Consider the following 20,174-nt stretch of genomic DNA (forward strand, 5'->3'; position numbering starts at 1 on the left):
TGCGATTTATAATGATATCTGGTAATCAAATGCTAATGAAGATCAATCACTTTAAACAAAGTTATATATAACATATCGCATATCATAATAACATCAATTGTCCACATATGTGTTTAGAATAGAAATTCCAACTAATTCAAAAGTGATATAATGAAAAATTGTATGAACATTCACATATAACAACAATATCGAATCAAAAGACTATTTAATTGCATAACACGAAAAAAAAGACATTGATAAAAGTACCATATGTATTTCAGTCATCTTATGGAAGTAGCAGTCTGGTTCGCTCTTCCTATTCTGAAAAACTTCAAAAAGATATAGAAATGCAAGTCCTCTTGAAATCCCTTTACAAAAAGTTTGAACGTTGATCCCTGTTTTCTACAAAAGTAAATTAAGAAGTGTAGAAATGTTATCTTCTTCAATCTAATAAAATACAAATTTCAGGAGCTTACAAAAAGTTTGAACCTTGATCCCTGTTTTCTACAAAACTAAATTAAAAAGTGCAGAAATGATATCTTCTTCAATCTAATTTAATACAAATTTTAGGACCTTACAAAAATTTTGAACCTTCATCCTTGTTTTCTACAAAACTAAATTAAGAAGTGCAGAAATGCTATATTCTTCAATCTAATTTAATAAAAATTTCAGGACCCTTTCTAAAATGACATTAAAGGGTCTTTATAGCAAAAATAGTAAACAAACTATTTGTAAAAAGTTCTTAGGGTGGTTGGAACAACCTTTCCCAAAATATGGGATTTCATGTTAAAAATAGATTTTCGATAACTTTTGAAAAGATGCATTGCATCTATTATTCCTCCTGCGACGTTAACTGACAAATCTCAAACATAGTTTGGATCTCTGGCAGATGACTCATCCTAGCATGCAACTGACCTATGTATACTGCACCTGAGAGTTCTGGCATCATGCGGTCGGCTGCATCAACGGGAGATTTGATTATCATTTTTTGGCCATGTGGTTTGACTAAATAGAACCAATGTGTATCTCAATTGAGGCTTTTTAATTTTTTGAGTTGCTCCTCTCTAGTATTAAAATCTTTCTTCCATTGTTTTTCCAACACTTTTGCTTTTGGAAGGTTTTCTAGGGAACACTCAAAAATTAAATTGGCACTGTGTAAGTTATCGTTTATCAGCTCAATGATACTATTCATCACTGCCCTAGCCCTTGAAGTTTCTCTTTATGCTTTGATTAGTTGTGTCTCCCATTCTGAAAATAATATCTCCTTGTGAGGTTTTTCAATTACCAGAAATTTAGTAGCCCTTCCCTTTTCTGTGTTTTTCCAAGAGATGTAACCTGTGATTTTGTCATTTGCATACTCAAATTCCAACCTGGAATTGACCACTTGATCTATTAGTGCGTTGATTTTGATACATAGTGGATAAATGGGACATATCTTTTGGTAGTGTTGGGTTAGCTATTGAGATAAGAAATTATTTATTGTAAAGCTTCCTTTATAAACTCTTCACCTTCGGTATTATCTTTGAATTGCTCTGTTACGAGTTGTAGCTGCTTTATTTTCTTATCTGTAGATTTCATCTCTTCATGATGTGCTAGTTTTAGATGTTCGAACTCCTGAGATAGCTTTTGTTAACGTTCAATAGCCTGCTTATTAATCGCTTTTTCCACCATTAACTGTTCTTCAACCTATTTAATCTTTTGATCTTTTTCCTTGACCAATTGATTAACTTTGGTTTCTTTATCTATCGTGGCAGTTGTATACATTGCTGCAAACTAAGATAATTTGGTCTAGTCCTTAGAGGGATTTACTTCTAAGTCTTTTCAGATGACATACATGGATTCATCTTGAGGAACTATTGCTGATGCTTGGTATATCTTTCTCTTTTTCCTTTGGATTTTAACTAAAACTCTGTGTTTAGGGCTACAAAACACATCCAAAGGTGGAATTTCCTCTATGCTCAGTGTAATCTCTGATGAAAGGTACTAAGGGATTATCTCGATTTCCTTTAGAGTTGAGTCCTTGCTGGATTGTTTTTCAATCACAGGATCATGAATCATGGGTTGTTGCCTTAAGGGCGATCCTGGTGTGATAACATTTTGGGTATCACTTTGACATTTGATCTGTTGATCAAAATGTTCCCATTCTTTGATCATATTGGATCAATGTGGACATCTATGTCTAACTGTTCACTTGCCTTGTCACTTGTCTCGGCTGGACCAATAGTTTTCTCTTTATCCTGATCCATGGTTTTCTCTGTTTGCTAGATGACTGGTGCAATATTCAATAAGTCCAATGGTACTGTCTGAAGCCTTTGCATCATATATTGGATGAATTGGTCCATTTTTTCTGATTCCAGCTTGATTTTTGCTAGGTGGCTCACTTGTGTGAATGTCTCTGCTAATGTAAATAAGTCATCGAATTCATCGTCCTCATGGACGAATTATTTAACCCTTACTAGAGCAATAAAATTAAAAGCAACTTTACTCAGGTCATACTTTCTTTCGCGAATAACATCTAGGTTCAAACCCTTTGTTTTCTCGGCTTCAATTTGGGCATGTTTATATTCATGCAATGAATAGATGTCGCAGCGAATGGGAAAGGCAGGCCATAATTGTTTCTTAGCGTCTTTGAGATTTTTTATAAGGCCTTTTTGAACTATCTGATACGCTATTTCCCTAGCCAATAGTTTGTTTGGGACATAAAGAGGAACGAAATGCGAGTCGATAATGATACAAAAAACCCTAATGTATGTGAACATTTCTTCCCCAAACCAACTACCAATTGAAGTTAAGTCAATACTAGCCTCCTCGGATAGTCAAGGAGCTAGTCTATTAAAAATGGCCTAATGAATGGGTAGGATGAAACCATGAACATTTTTATAGAAATTCTTATTATATTGGGTCTTCCACAGGCATTTATGGTAAACATGGATAAGGGTTGGGTCCTGGATAGTCCTCTTCCATTCCATTATGGGAAAATCAGAATTGAAACAAATGGTATCGACTATATAGGCATTCATATAAAATGGGGGAACAACACGGGTGGAAACATACCTGTTTTTCCTGTAATAAAGTATTTTGATGGCCATTTTATATGATAGGATATTATCCCAATCCATCACAAAAGAGTTCAATGCTACTTCTATTAATGGAACCATTTCAATGGAAAACTTAGCAGTATTAGAGCTTCCAAATAGTTTACACATCATTGCGACAACGTAACAATATGGAGACTCTAATGAGTCCGAAGAATACATACAGGATGATTCATGCTTGTGTCTGTTAGGGAAGTGCCTCCATTGTCTGATGGGGTCCAACTCTATTTGATTTTCCTTTGAGAAAGCTTCAAGGAATGATTTATTGTAGTACTTATAAGGCTCTCACAAATGATACATTTTCTTCAAGCCTTCAAGCTTGAAGGATCCAAGCATTCTTCCATCAACTATGAAGAGCGTCCTATCTGTTATTTTGATGCTTTCAATTATCTATTTTACCATATCATTATATGGAAAAACCTTTGGGCGGGCCACTATTCGATGAAGAAAAGAGTCGGCTAAATAACCAAATGTGTTTTTCGACTCTACAGGTCCATCAGCTATTGCATGTCCTTCTGTTACCTTTGGCTTTTCCATTTCTTACATATCACATATGCCTTCCCATGAAATTTACCCAAAATCTTGACATGTTGTATCCAAAATCTACACAGTTTTTTCCAGTCCTTTTGCCACTGCAGGGGGAAATTTCGTCTTTCAAAACTTCTTTGACATTTTCGTTGGTTGCATACTTCCAGCTTCAAACTACAAAATGAGACAGAGGATAGCAATAGGCTAAAACTTCCAAAGAAACTAATTCTTGTAAAGATAGTGTTGAGACTAGTATAGAAAAAAATCGGAGCAGGAGCATTTGATGTGAAAGATTTGGTATTGTAATTAATATTAACACAAAGGATGAAATCTTGAATGATTGCAGCCATAACCGTTCTTAATTTTTTTCCATAACTAACCTCATGAAACTTTAATGCTCAATGAATAGATCAAATCTTAGGTTTCTAAGGTTCTATTAGAATGTGTGACATAAACATTTTGGTTTTGCGATGAACGATTTAAATATATTATTTTAATATTTAAAGAGAAATTTCATATCACAAGTCGGGAGTTATAAGTGCCATGTTCTAAGATTATTTCAAATTTTTGTGATTACGATAAGTGGTGACCTGGCATATAGATATTGGAAACTGCTCATTTAACTTGCCCAGATCATGTTTTCCCTTTATTATTATTGAACTACTTTATTATTATTAACATCACATCACACGTCCCCGAGGTGAGCTTCACTTGTTTCTGCTGGGATTGCGATATGAAATAGACATATATCACATCGCAAGTTTTAGTGCTTGTTTCCTTTGGTTTTCGGGGTATGCAGAATGAGAGAAACCTATCACATTGCAAACTTTCAACGGACCACTAAAACATATTTATTGGAATCAACGATATGCAATATGCGATAGTTTTATCACATCGCATGTTTGTCAATGTATTGTTTTAAGAAGCTCTACGACTAGGACTTTTGCATCGCAACATGATCATTCAGATTGAATGTTACTTAGCCTTAAGTGAATGTAGTTTACGATGTGTGTTTTTTAGAAAAAAATTTAGAGAACTTTTTATTTAAAAAGAAAGAAACAAATAAATTTATTTCTATGTAAAGGTTTTATTGCTTTTCACAAACTAAAGGGACACTATTTCCTATTTAGCATCTTAGAATGAGATTAAGAAAAATTTGAAATAGGGGGGTTGTTGTATAGCACAACAATTGGCGATTCACTGAAAGAAGCAGTTATCCCTAAATAAGATGATGAAATTTCTAACACTTTCTCAAGTACAAACAATTTAGGAAAAGGAAACTATTTTTAAATTAATTAGATAAATAAAATTACTTTGACTAAGAAAAAATGATGAATTTTGAAATTTCTTTTACAAACCCTAATTATAAACGAAAACAATTTTGGTTTCTTCAAGCCTTGATTGGTTGTTAAAGATAAAGTAGGGGGCTCCTCCAACTTATCTTTTGAATTTACTATTTTGTCACAGGTAGTACCACTGCTACCAGCAAACATCTATAGTCTCGACAGGGTTAGCTATTAACCAACAATTATTCACTATCCCATCCATCTTAGAGTATAATCTTCTAAAAATAAATTCATATATATATATATATATATATATATATATATATATATATATATATATATATATATATATATATATATATATATATATATATATATATATATATATGGATAAAATCCATTGCCTTGGTTTGGGAGCCAGAAGGTGACAATGCCATTCACCAGTTGTAATTGAACTAAACAAGATGGCCCATAATTAGACCCCTTGTCTTATGATTATAAGCCATTACCCTGTTTTGGTATGCGGTATTGGTAATGTCAGTATAATTAGTTCCGTATGATCATGGCAAGCAGGCTCGTAATGAGACTTCTTATCTTTTAAATTAGATATATTTTAGAATTACACTCTAAAAATTCATAAACCTAGTGGATGGGGTGAATCTTTGACTCCTTAAGAGTTATTGGATGACAATTATAGAGATGTAGATGCTTAGTGCTAGAAAGTATTTACTTTTTTAAAAAATTAACTTTCTCAACTGATAAAACTTAAAATGATTCACTATGTTTTCCAAGTTTGAAAGATTTCACAATTTCAAAGAATGTCTCAAAGTTTTATGATGTTTATCTAATTTCCAAAAATGTAATCATTTCCTTGAAAGTTTCTACTTTTTAAAATCAAATATTTACAATACATTTCCAAAGAGATTTCAATAGTAAAAAGCCAATGGTATACTGTTTACAACATTATTTCTGAAAGAAATCAAAATTTTCATAAAAAAATATGTACAGATAAGAAGGGGTTACCTCATTAGGGAAATAATTTCTTTAGGATAAGCCCATTCACAAGAAGAGAATCTCTCTTTCCTGTTAAGTCTTGCAGTAGAAATGTTGACGGGCCTATCTTTTCGACAATCTGGAAGGGTCCAAGCAACATCTTCTGAAATTTGGTATGCTTACCTTTTTATTCATGTGCTTTGTACCATTTCAAAATGAGATCACCAATCTATAATGTTTTTGAGCCGGCTGAACTTGCATCAGAAGAGGATTTAATGACTTGTTGATGTTTAGCATGAGTAATCTTGGCCTTTTCTCTTTCCTCATCTAATTTAAGAATTTGATCAAACCTTTATTCAATAGAGGAACAAGGAGTTTCTTCAATGAATTATACTAGGGCTAGTGATGGGAGGGGTAGATTTGGTCGAATAACAGCTTCTTTGCCACACACTAAGTTAGAAGGAGAAGTACCTATTGAGGCCTTCTAAGTTATACGATCTGCCCATAATGCGAATATTAAAGCTGTATGCCAATTCTTTTGTCTTTGATCAATAGTTCTTTTAATAATCGTAATGAGATTTTTGTTAGTTGACGCTGCTAACCCATTTCCTTGGGGATAGTAATTTTCATAGTATTTTATCTTAAAACCTCTCTTAAGAGAAAATTTGACTATACTATTTCCAGAAAAATAAGATGCATTGTCAAAGATAAGTTCATTAGGTAAACCAAACCTAGTGATGATGAAATGATCAATAAATTTAATAATCACATCAGAATTTGCTACCTTTAGTGGAATTGATTCTACCCACTTAGTGAAGTAGTCCATGGCTATAAGGATGCATTTGTGCTACTTGGAAGAATGAGGAACAATATCTCCTATAATATCGAGCCCCCACTGCTCAAATGGTTACTCAATGTTAACTGGTTGTAAAGGAAAGGCTGGCTTCGTTTGTCTCCCACTAGCAGTTTGGCATATCTTACATTTCCTCACATAGTCATGGGTATCTTTGAATAAAGCTGGCCAATAATACCTAGCATGTAGTATTTTGTGTGGTGTAGTGTCTCCTCCAAAGTGTCCACCAGCTGGGCCATCATGGAGTTCCTGTAAAACCATTTGTGCTTCATATTTTTCAAGGCATATTAACAAAATTGAATAATAGTTTCTCCTGAATAACACATTATCAATGATTTCATAGTGTTTGGCTTTTAACCTTAGGGCATGTTTGTCTTTGTAGAAGAATTCAGGGGGGCATATCCATTTTTCAAGTAAAAATTCAGATCAACATATTGAGATTCAAAATCAATCATTCTTATCTCATTTACTTGTGCAGTACTACCTGAATCTTCATGATCTAGTATATTGGAAGCTCCTGCAAGTAACCTACGAAAACCTTGTCCTCTAACAATTTTCACTGGTTTAGTATCAATGTCATATTCTTCTAATTGTTACCCAGTTAGCTCTTTTCTCTCCTACTTCTCTTTGAATTAGAAATTGCCTCACTGCAGAGAATGGGGCTATCACTTTTGTATGTGCTTTGAGGAGGAAAGGTCCAAAATGTTTAACAGAATTAAATACAACGAAGGCTTTTTATTGACTTCTGAATAATGAAGCTCAACACCGTAGAAATTGGAACTAAAGAAAGAGATGGGTGCTTCCACCTTCTAATCAAATATCTGTGTTAAAACAACAACATAAGATGATTGAGTGGCCAAAGTATACAAAATAAAATGACTAGAAAAATTTGGAGTATTCAATGTAGGAGCATTAATGATTACTTGTTTTATTGAGTCAAAATCTTCTCTTTCATTATGTCTCCATTTGAAGACTAAATTTTCCTTAATCATGGATTGCAAGGGTAGAACAATATGAGAAAAATCAGGAACAAATCTCTTTACAAAATTTATCTGTCCCAAGAATGATTGCATAAATTTCTTATTACATGGTAAATGGATATCATAAATCTCCTTTATCCTATCAAGATCAATGTATATGTCATTTTTTCATACAATAAACCCTAAGAGTTTACCTCCATTAAGAGAAAAGAATTATTTGTTAGGATTTAAGGAGATCCCATACATTTTGCAACGTTCAAAGATTTGCTTTAAATCATACAAATGGTTGCTCTTTTTCTTAGAATAGATAGCTATGTCATCCAAGTAAACAACGACCGTTTTATTGATCAAACCTTTGAACACTATGTCCATGGCTCATTGGAAAGTAGCTCCATCATTTATCAAACCAAAAGGAATTTTCTCATAAGCATATGTTCCCCATTTGGTTCTAAATGTACTCTTTAATCTATCATCTAGATGTACCAGGAATTGATTATATCTTGAAAAACCATCAATAAAATACATTAATTCTGAGCCAGCTACTGATTGAAGTATCTTCTCCATTGTTGGTAATGGGAAATTATATTTTTGACATGCTCTGTTGAGATTTCTAAAACCTATACAAATCCTAATATTGCCATTCTTTTTCCTGACAGGTACCAAATTTGAGACCCATTTCGAATGCCTGATAGGAAAAATTATTTTGGCTTTAAGGAGTTTATTCAACTCTATTTTGATTTGAATCTCAAGATTTTGGTGAATTTTCCTTAATTTCTGTTGTACAGGTTTCTCATCAGAAATAATTGGAATTGTATGTTGAATAATAGAGGTATCATAAGTTTTTACATCTTCATAATTCCAAGTAAAAATACCTTTGTGTTTTTTAAATAATCTAATGAAGGCAAATCTTCCATCAGGTGAAAATCCAAGTCCTAGATTGACATTTTGTGGTTTGGCATCAGTACCAAGATTTACTAATTCAAACCTTAAAGTTGAACTTTGAAGTTTTGAATTAATGAATTTTTTGAATCTATCCTTAACATCATATAGATCTTCCAATTTAATCAAAAATTTAGAAATAGGGTTTTAATTGAGTTTCTGCTTTAATTGTAGATCATGATCACTTTCATCGATGATTTGGTCTTCATAAGATTCCTCAAATGTTAAGAAATTCAAGATATCTTCATCATGATTGAACACACGCCAATTGGTGACATTATCTGGGATGGATGGTCTAAAAATTAATTCAGTAGAAAATCTATCTAGATTATAATCCTCATATGGAAGGAGCTTAGAAGCTACATTAGCCAGGGGATTTGCTACTACATTTTGTGATCTGGGAATAGGAGAGATATCAAATGCCAGAAAATGAGAAATACTATCTTGAGCGAGTGATTGATAATGTTTGAGGTCTCCTGAAAGACAATGAATAGTATTTCTTACTTCTTTTATCAGTATTTCAGAATCACCAAACACTTTCAGATATTTCACATTAATACTTATTGCTTTATAAAAAACTTGAATCAAGGCTTCATATTCTGTAGTATTATTGGTACACTCAAATTCTAACTTGCATGATAACATGGTCTTTTGTCCTTCAAGACTAACCAGAATACATCCTGCTCCTGCACCATCATAAGATTTAGATCCATCAAAATACAATGACCAAAATAAAGGCTTATCTACAAGTTTATATACAACATTAACAAACTTAGAAGTATTGGTTCTTAAAAAAGTCTCAACTTGTGATGTGACATTAGTAACTAAAAAAGGTGATTACTTAGCATTCAAGTTCCTGAAAAATGTTTCAGCCGAATAGTTTCCAAGAATATTATTATTGAAGGCTACTGGTTCATTTTCTTCTTCAAATTCTATTACTGTGTGAGTGAGGTGTTCTTCGTGGTCGATTCTAATTTGATTTGGCTTCCCATTATAAGGAAGCCACTTGTGAGACCAGTCAGTTGAAATATAACCATGAAGCTTTTCAGACCAATCTCTACTAAGAATTAAACCATAAAACTCAGGGATGTCAGTAATCAATATATCAATTATTTGAACAACCCTTGGATCAGCAGATAGTCTAATAGTAACTGAATTTATTTGTCCTAAAACTGGAAACTTAGTTCAATCCAATTAGACAATATGAACTACCGACTTCTGAGGTTCAATATTCAATTTGGAGCAAACTGACGCTTGCATTATATTTGATGAAGCCCCTAAATCAATCAAGCAGTTATGCAAATTTCTATAGTATATCTAATAAGTCAAAACAAAAGGAGGAGTATGAGAATTTGATTTATACCCAATTAAAATGGCATCAATAGAATCCACCTTATCATATGGTGGCCTACCCAATCCTCTAGTAGCCTTGGATAATACAGTAGTTGGAAGAGGAGAAGAAGGTATTGCATTTAATTCTTTAAGCAATAACTTTTGTTGATGCTTGAGATTGTTATGTTCATGAAGGGAAATGGTTGCTCGAGTCTTCTTCATATCTTCAATTATGTGATAATTCATGGAATATGAAACTACTAGAGTTTTTTATGATGATGGAGGATTGGATGAAGATGGTTTTGTTTGGGGAGATGAAATTGGAGTTCTCTTCGCGGGAATTTTCTCTTTAGTAAAAGGATTTGATTTTTTCCTCTTTTGATTTGACTAATTAGGCTCTATGATACTTTTACTTCTGGTGTTTACTGTTAGGGCTTTCTATTCACTTTCATTATCAGAGTTAGGTAGAATAAAGTCCCACATTCCATGACATTCAACTGTTTTTTCTTCCTTTGTTTCTTCAGCTGATAAAATTGTATCTTCATCATCATCATCATCATCTAAATCAGATTCTTCATTTGATATAATGTTTGGAGGTTGAGGATTTACTAGCCGATTTCTTTTAAAATTCATAAATGGTTTTCTTGATGAAGATTCAGCTACTTGCTTTTTAATCTCTACCATTTCATTGGACATAGTTTTGAGAACCTTTGCAGGCCTTCCATCTCATATGGATCTTTGGTTACATTCTTCTTTGATTCATCTCTAAAGGTTGCTTTTTGGCATTTTCTATCCTCTAATGCGTTTTTATTTTCTACTTCCGAGATACGTTTTTCGACAGCTATTGCTTCTTTAATATTTTCTGCTAACGTCAGTTTGGCAGCTCTATCAATGAAGATGGTTGTGTTTGAAGGTAGAGCAGAAATGTACCATTCATTTCAGACCTCCTTGCTAGACTTGGATGTCATAGGTATTCTATTCAATAACTTATTGAAACGTGAGTTGAAGTCCTTAATGGGTTCTTTTAGTTCGGATTTCAAATTGGAGAGGTGATTTATCAAATTTGTTGTAGACCTATCATCTCCAAATTTAGTTAAAAATTTATCTTGAAAAGCATCCCAGCTATTAATAGAGCCTGATGGTAATGAAAAGTACCATGATCGTGCTATGCCTTATAGAGTATATGGGAATAATCTTACAACTACGTCTTCCTCTGCTACTCCATTCAAATTAATGGACAACATGAAATTATTTATATGTTCTTGAGCTAATAATCCATTATCAGGGTTAAATTTAGGTAACCATTTTTCTGGATGTGCTGGAAATTAGGTCAAAGGTCCAGCCATTCTAGCAGTCCCTGGGTTTTTCCATGGCCATGGCTGAGGTTGATTATGTGCCATTGTTGGGATATTAGTAGAAGAGAGTGAAGCAGTGGTTGAAGATGATTTGGTAGAGGATGGTGTAGCTCCTGTACCTGTGTGAATCACGATCTAGAGTTGGGAAGTGGGTTTGTGACCTTGCAATGATATGGATGGAATGGACGATGATGACGAAAGAACCTCACAGTTAGATTCTGGTGGTGTCTTCTTATCCCTTTTATGACTTGGTAGAGGCAACTCAACTGGTGGGATTCCAAGTTTTTCACTTTGTGCTCTAGTTAGTGGTTGTAATGGGATATATTGAGAAGTGACACTGCCTTGCGATAACTCAGACTCTTCTTGAAATATTGAAATACCATGCAATATGTGGATCAAATATTGTAGTTCAAAGTGTTCAAAAGAAGAATTTTCTGGCTTGTTTATGATTTCAGTAGTGGGTTCTTTATTTTTCTTTCAACTTTTAGTTTGGGAATAGGAGATTTGGAAAGCAAACGAGAAGTTGGAGGTGATGGTGAGGGGTTTTTACTCTTAGAATGACCTGTAGATTTAGATTTACTTGCCATTCAAAGTTAGGGCCTCCTTCTAGCACCAAAAATGTTGATGCCTCAAGGTTCATTGCACCAACATTGGGGATAACGACTCGGTCCGACCCTTAATGCAGTTCCTTTTTCGTTTGGTATGGTGGCTCCGAATGGATAGTATGGGACCAGTTTCCCAATAGAATGTGTTTTGATGAATTGGTGTTTAATATATATAACAAAATGATAAATGGTTTGGACAATAAACTTATGAAAGTATACAATTAGATCTATATGTAACCCGGGTAATCCAATATCAATGTGATTTATAATGATTTATGGTAATCAAATGCTAATGAAGATCAATAACTTGGCTACAGAAAGTTAAGCATGAATGATGATCACTTTAAACAAAGTGATATAGAACATATTGCAAATAATAATAACATCGATTGTCAGCATATGTGTTTAGAATAACAATTCCAACTTATTCAAAAGTAATATAACGCAGAATTGTATGAATATTCACATATAACAACAATATCGAATCAAAAAACTGTTTAATTTCATAACATGAAACAAAAGACATTGATAAAAGTACCATATGTATTTGAGTCCTCTTATAGAAATAACAGTCTAGTTCGCTCTTCCTATTCTGAAAAACTTCGAAAAGATAGATAAATGCAAGTCCTCTTGAAATACCTTTACAAAAAGTTTGAACCTTGATCCCTGTTTTCTCCAAAAGTAAATTAAGAAGTGAAGAATGTTATCCTCTTCAATCTAATTTAATACAAATTTGAAGAGCTTACAAAAATTTTGAACCTTGATCCCGTTTTTCTACAAAACTAAATTAAGAAGTGCAGAAATGTTATCTTCTTCAATCTAATTTAATAAAAATTTCAATACCTTACAAAATGTTTAAACCTTGATCCCTGTTTTCTACAAAAGTAAATTAAGAAGTGCAGAAATGATATCTTCTTCAATGTAATTTAATACAAATTTCAGGACCCTTTCTAAAATGACATGAAAGGATCTTTATAGCAAAAAAGGACAACAAATTGTTCCTAAAAAGTGCTTAGGGTAGTTGGAACAACCATGGGATTTCATGTTAAAAATATATTTGAGATAATTTTTGAAAAGATGCATTACATTTATTATTCCTCGTGTGACTTTAACTGACAAATCTTGAGCATAGTTTGAATCTTTGGTGGATGACTCATCCTACCATGCCACTGACCTGTGTATGTTGCATCTAAGAGTTATGGCATCATGCAGTCGGCTGCATCAATAAGACATTTGATTGTCATTTGTTGGCTATGCAGTTTGTCTAAATAAAACCAATTTGTATCCCAATTGAAGCTTTTAAATTTTTTGAGTTTCTCCTCTCTGATATTCAAATCTTGCTTCCATTGTTTTTCCAACACTTTTTGCTTTTGGAAGGTTTTACGGGGAACACTCAAAAATTAAATTGGTGTTGTGTAAGTTATCATGTATCAGCTCAATGATACTATTCATCACTGCCTTGGCCCTTGAAGTTTCTCTTTCTCCTTTGATCAGCTGTGTCTCCCATTCTAAAAATGATATCTCCTTATGAGGATTTTCAATTACCTGCAATTTAGTAGCCCTTCCCTTTTCTCTGTTTTCCCAAGAGATGTAACCTATGATTTTGTCATCTGCATCCTTGAATTCCAACATGGAATTGACCGCTTGATCTATCAATGAGTTGGTTTTGATACATAGTGGATAAATGAGAGATATATTTTGGCAGAGTTGGGTTAGCTATTAAGATAAGAAATTATTTATTTGTAAGGATTCCTTTATAAACTCTTTAGCTTTGGGATTGTCTTTGAATTTCTCTGTTGAAAGTTGTATCTGCTTTATTTGTTGGTCCGTAGATTTCATCTCTTCATGATGTGCCAGATTTACCTATTTGAACTCCTGAGATAGTTGTTGTTGTCTATCAATAGCCTGTCGATCAATCCTCTATTTTTCCACCATTAATTGTTCTTCAAGTTGTTTAATATTTTGATCTTTTTTCCTGACCAATTGATTAAATTCAGTTGCTTTATCTATCTTGGAAATTGTATATGCTCCTGCAAACTGGGATAATTTGATAAAGTCCTCAGAGGGACTGACTTCTGAGTCTTTCCAGATGACATTCATGGATTGATCTTGAGGAACTGTTGTTGATGCTTGGTCTATCTTTCTGTTTTTCCTTTGCCTTTTGACTACAACTCTATGTTTAGGGCTATAAAATACATCTAATGGAGGAATTTCCTCTATCCTTAGTGTAATATCTAATGAAGAACACTCAGGGATTATCTCGATTTCTTTTAGAGTTGAGTCCTTGCTAGATGGTTTTTCAATCATAGGATCATGAATCATGAGTTGTTATCTTAAGGGTGAACCCAGTGTGATAACATTTTGGGTATCACTTTGACCATTGATTTGTTGATCAAACTATTCCCATTCCTTGATCAATATTAGATCAATGTGGACATCTGTACCTAACTGTTCACTTACCTTGTCACCTGTTTCGACTGCACTAGAATTTTTCTCTATATCCTGCTCTGTTCTTTGCTCTGTTTGCTGGATGACTGGTGGAATATTCAATAAGTCCATTGGTATTGTCTGAAGCCTTTGCATCCTGTATTGGATGAATTGGTCCACTTTTGTTGATTCCATCTTGATTTTTCCTAGTGGCTCACATGTGTCAATGTCTCTGCTGATGTAAATAATTCATCGAATTCATCGTCCTCATGGATGAATTGTTTAATATTTACCTGAGAAGTAAAATTAAAAACAACTTTAACCACGTCATACTGTATTTTGGGAATAATAGCTAGGTTCAAACCCTTTATTTTCTCGACTTCAATTTTTGCATATTTATAGTCATGCAATGAATAGATGTCATAGCGAATGACAAAGGGAGGACATAATTGTTTCTTGGTGTCTTTGAGATTTTTCGTAAGCCCCTTTTCAACTGTGTGATAGGCTATTTCCCTAGCCAATAGTTTGTTTGGGACATAATGAGGAAGGACATACGGGTCAGTAACGCTACCAAAAACCCTAATGTATCTGAACATTTCTTCCCCAAGCCAACTGCCAATTGAAGTTAAATCAATACTAGCCTCCTTGGACAGTAGAGGAGTTGGTCTATTAAAAACGGCCTGATGAATGGGTAGGATGAAACCATGAAAATTTTTGTAGAAATGCTTGTTATATTGGGTCTTCCACAGGAATTTATGGTAAACATGGATAGGGGTTGGGTCCTAGATAGTCCACTTCCATCCCATTATGGGAAAATCGAAATTGAAACAAATTGTATCAACTATATAGGCACTCATATAAAATGGGGGAACAACTTGTGTGGAAACATACCTGTTTTTCCTATAATCAAGTATTTGGATGGCTATTTTATCTGATAGGATATTAGCCCAATCCATCACAAAAGAGTTCAATGCTGCTTCTGTTAATGGAACCATTTCAATGGAAAACTTAGTAGTATTAGAGCTTCCAAATAGTCTACACATCATTGCGACAGCATAACAATATGGGGACGCTAGGGAGTCCAAAGAATACATACCAGATGATTTGTGCTTGTGTTTGTTAGGGAAGTGCCTCCATTCTCTGATGGCGTCCGACTCTATTTGATTTTCCTTCGAGAAAGCTTCAAGGAATGATTTATTGGAGTACTTCTAAGGCTCTAGCAAATGATACATTTTCTTTGAGCCTTCAGGTTTGAAGGATCCAAACATTCTTCCATCAGCTGTGAAGAGTGCCTTGACCATTATATTGATGCTTTCAATTACCCATTTTACCATATCATTATATGGCAAAACCTTTGGGCGGGCTACTATTCAATGAAGAAAAAATTCGGATAAATCACCAGGTGTGTTTTTTTACTCTGTAGGTCCATCAGTTGTTGCATGTCCTTTCGTTACCTTTGGCTTTTCCATTTCTAACATATCATATATGCCTTCCCCTAAAATTTTCCCACAATCTTGACATGTAGTATCCAAAATCAACAAAAAATTTTCTGGTCCTTCCACCACTGTAGGTGGAACTGTCATCTTTTGAGCTTTCTTTGAAATTCTGGCTAGCTCGATACTTCCAAATTCAAACTACAAAATGAGACAGAGGACAACTATAAGCTAAAACTTTCAAAGAAGCTAATGCTTGTAAAGATAGTGTTGAGATTAGTACAGACAAAAATCGGAGCAGGATCATTTGATGTGAAAGACTTCGTATTGTAAATTAATATTAACAGGAAGGATGAAACCTTGAAGGACCATATTCATAACTGTTCTTAATGTTTTTTTCCTTAACCAATGACGTGAAACTTTAATGCTCCATAAATAGATCACATCACAAGTTTCCAAGGTTCTATTAGAATGTGTGCCATAAACGTTCTGGTTTTGCGATGAGTGATTTCATATATTATTTTAATATTTAAAGAGAAATTTCATATTGCAAGTCAGGATTTATAAGTGCCATGTTATAAGAGTCTTTCGAATTTTCACGATTGCGTTGAGAAATTCCTCATTTAACTTGCCCGGATCATGTTTTCCCTTTATTATTATTGAACCACTTTATTATTATTAACATCGGACCGCAAGTCCCTGAGGTGAGCTTCACTTGTTTCTACTGGGATTGCGATATGCGATAGACATATATCACATCGCAAGTTTTGGGGCTAGATTCTTTTGGTTTTCAGGGTATGCGGAATGAGAGAATCATATCGTATCGCAGAGTTTCAATGGACCGTTAAAACATATTTATTGGAATCAGTGATATGTGATATGCGATAGTTTTATCGCATCACATGTTTGTCAATGGATTTTTTTATGAAGCTCTACGATTGAGACTTTCGCATCGCAACATGATCATTCAGATTAAATGTTCCTTAGCCTTAAGTGAATACGATTTGTGATGTGTGCTTTTTAGAAAGTTTTCTAGATCACTTTTTATTTAAAAAGAAAGAAACAAAGAAATTTACTTCTATGTGAACATTTTATTGCTTTTCACAAACTAAAGGGACCCTACTTCCTATTTAGCATCTTAGAATAAGATTAAGAAAAATTTGAAATGGCGGTGTTGTTGTATAGCACAACAATTTCTTAACCCAGTAAACATACTTTAATTGGTACACATGCAAATTTAAATTGAGTGTGCATGAATTTATGATGTAATATCACGTTTGTTTGAGCCACCTTGGATCGATGATCAAGGAAGTGATGTTCCACTACCTTCTGTAAACTTCTCAAAAAAAAATTTGAATGAGTTTAAAGAAGACAATTGTTCATAGGAGGACAAGCGTATATAGGAAGGGAAGTGTTGACTACCTTCGAGTTTAAGTTCAAAGGCACTAGCCATGCAAGGCAAGTGTATGGTGGCTAAAAGAAGAGGGTGTTGTTACTCTCATCTACTATATAGATCAGTAGATCAAGGTCTTGGGGTCCAAAAGATTCCTAATGGGGAGGAGTGATCAGATATTGATCCAAGACATTAAAGACCAATCAGGTGCTAACATGTGGCAAGCTTGGAGGTTGCCATGTGGCCTTGGAATGGTTGTATAAAATATGTTGGGATCGAACATAATCAAACCCCTGACCTCTAGCAAGAAAAGATAGCACTCTACCACCTCCGCCAAACATTGTTTCTTAACAAGCCATGGATGTGGTGCATATTTGTTTTGTATCAGATGGAGGTTTGTTTTATAAAGAACTTCAATCTGCATCGTTGGTCTCACCATTCCAGATCCAACAGATATCATGTTGTCCACTCACAACTAGTCCAGACGATCTCAACCGTTGATGTATTCGCTCAATCTAATGGTTGTCACGCAATCTCACACGATTCATGCATGACGGTTAATACCTTGAAAGCATGAGAGAAAGGTGGTTTTCTTGTGCTACGTGTCGGTTGCTCGGGTTAATCGCATGCATTTGGAAAATACTGGTTACAGCCTTTTAGGCACACGAGATACCACTCTCTACTGATGAATACCGTGGTTGAAGGATTAATCAAGAGTACCAGATATATGCATGATAAGGTCTTATCCCTAATGTATGCGCCCAACGGTTATGTTGACAATTACCTCCGACAGTCAGCCTAGTAGAGCAAATAAACTTAGGTGGATATGCTAAGTTTAGCTTAAGATAAGTGTAGTTCACCAATATTGGCAGAGTATCCCTAAAGGATATTGCATAAAAGCACTCCAAGAGCAGTTTTCAACAGGAAATAGAGGAGAGAAAGAGAAGCTCAGATAAGTAGAGAGAGTGGAACAAGAGGCGTGCTAGGCTAATTAGAGCCTTCTGAAGCCGATGGGATAGTCCAGAGAAGCTGAGGAAGTCATGTTCATGGAGAATTTGATCCAGGAATATTGATGTTAGAGCTCAGGATCCACCAAAGCTTGGAGGCAGGTGTAGGAGCTACCAATACTTGTTCTCAATGAACCGACAATCATTCCTAACTGTAATGAGCATTCTGAGTCCATTGCAGGGTTTTCTAGAAGAATTTGGAGACTTCTAAAGCCCGTGATTCTACAAGGAAGTTTCAGAAAACAAATGATCAAATGATCAGTCTGTTGTTGGTGTCTGATATGTTTTGGAGACAATAGAAGAAGTTTCAGAGATAGTTGAAGAATTCTGAAGGAGTTAATGCCATCTAGAAGCTTAGGGTAGCTCAGAGGACTGATTGAAGGAATCAAGTCTACAGAAGCTTAGATCTGTTTGAAGAGTGATGATAGCCATAATAGGGATATAGATAATATTCTAAGCCCACTGGTTCAGTTATGTAACCTTTGGAGTTAAGTGTGGAACGTGTAAAAGAAACTTTAACATAATCCCAAAGAGCCAAGTCAAGATGACAAAAGCTCAAGGAGATGTAGCCCATGATATTCGGGTAAACTCCTAGATTAAATTTTTTGTTATCTGTGGTTGTTTATTTGTTGCATTATATGAATGTTATATGTGGTTAATATCAACATAAACACATAAGCACTTAAACAATTCGAAACAAGCAACATACACCTATCTCCAGTATTTAATTCCGCAAATTTCATACATACTCTAGATCAACTATTTGTTAAGCTTTGGAGTGGGAGGTTCTTGTAAGCGTAAAAAGTTGTTAAACCCCCATTTTAGATTAGTCGAGCATGCAAAAAACTCCATGTGGCTACACAGAGACTTCGAATGTCTTTGCAGCCACCCTAAGATTCCAAAAACATGTATCCATCTTGTTGAGAATGCAAGGCTAAAGGACATTTAGGTAAAGTTGTTGAATCAACCGTTACTAAGGGAAAAATCCCCTTGACATCAATACATTTCTATTCATGCAATACATCAACTTGTAACTTAGAAATAAATGGCACATACACAAATACAGACCCTACTATGTTGAGGGTCATCCATCTAATCTTCATATTAATAAAAGGGGTCTCAAAACCCATTATTTTTTTAAGTGTTAATCCATGTTCTCATAGATCAACCATGATATGTAACGAGTTCTTAATATTTATTATAAGGTTATTTATGTGTTATTTCCGCACTAATAAACATATGTGCAGATCCGTGCTCAGTATATAATTGTGGCTTAGTATTTTATTATCATGCACTCTATTATGCTTCTTATACATCAGATGTTTTGTGTCTAACATACATAATATTTACAAATTTTTCATCCTTTAGTCCTTAAACACATACATTCATATATTAATCATATATATATATATATATATATATATATATATTGTTAGAAAATTATATATTACAGAGCAATGGAACACATAGAATATTGCATAAATATAAACACAGAAAACGCATAAAACGAGAGAGACACAGATATACGTGGTTCACCCAGTTTGGGCTACATCCACCCCGAACAGCAAGTCCTTCCTTTCTATTATCCAGCAAAATGAAGAGACACAACCTACAACAGATCCACTGTAATATCCTCTGTTTTCTCTGATAGTCTCACCTCTCTGTTTCTTGCTCGGAGAATACACATCTATTACACAGACTCAATACGATGCCCTTATACAAAGAGAGGGGTTACCTTCTAGGGCAAAAAACCCTAAACTAAACATAAGTTCTATAGTCAGATCATCCACCTAATGAACAACCTAGATTGACTAGAAATTACTATATTTTTACAAGGCAATTTTACATCTGTTTTAGCTTTGGGGGCGCTACCTCCAAAACCCCCACCAGGGGACCGCTAGCCCTCGGACCCCCCAGTCGGGGGGGATGGGGCCCCCCGAACCCCCGCAGAGGGGACAAGTCCCCCCCG

Source organism: Pinus tabuliformis, chromosome 3_2 (assembly GCF_031772625.1).
Source record: "Pinus tabuliformis cultivar Carrire ecotype Pingquan chromosome 3_2, CPIR1, whole genome shotgun sequence".
Classification (NCBI taxonomy): Eukaryota; Viridiplantae; Streptophyta; class Pinopsida; order Pinales; family Pinaceae; genus Pinus; species Pinus tabuliformis.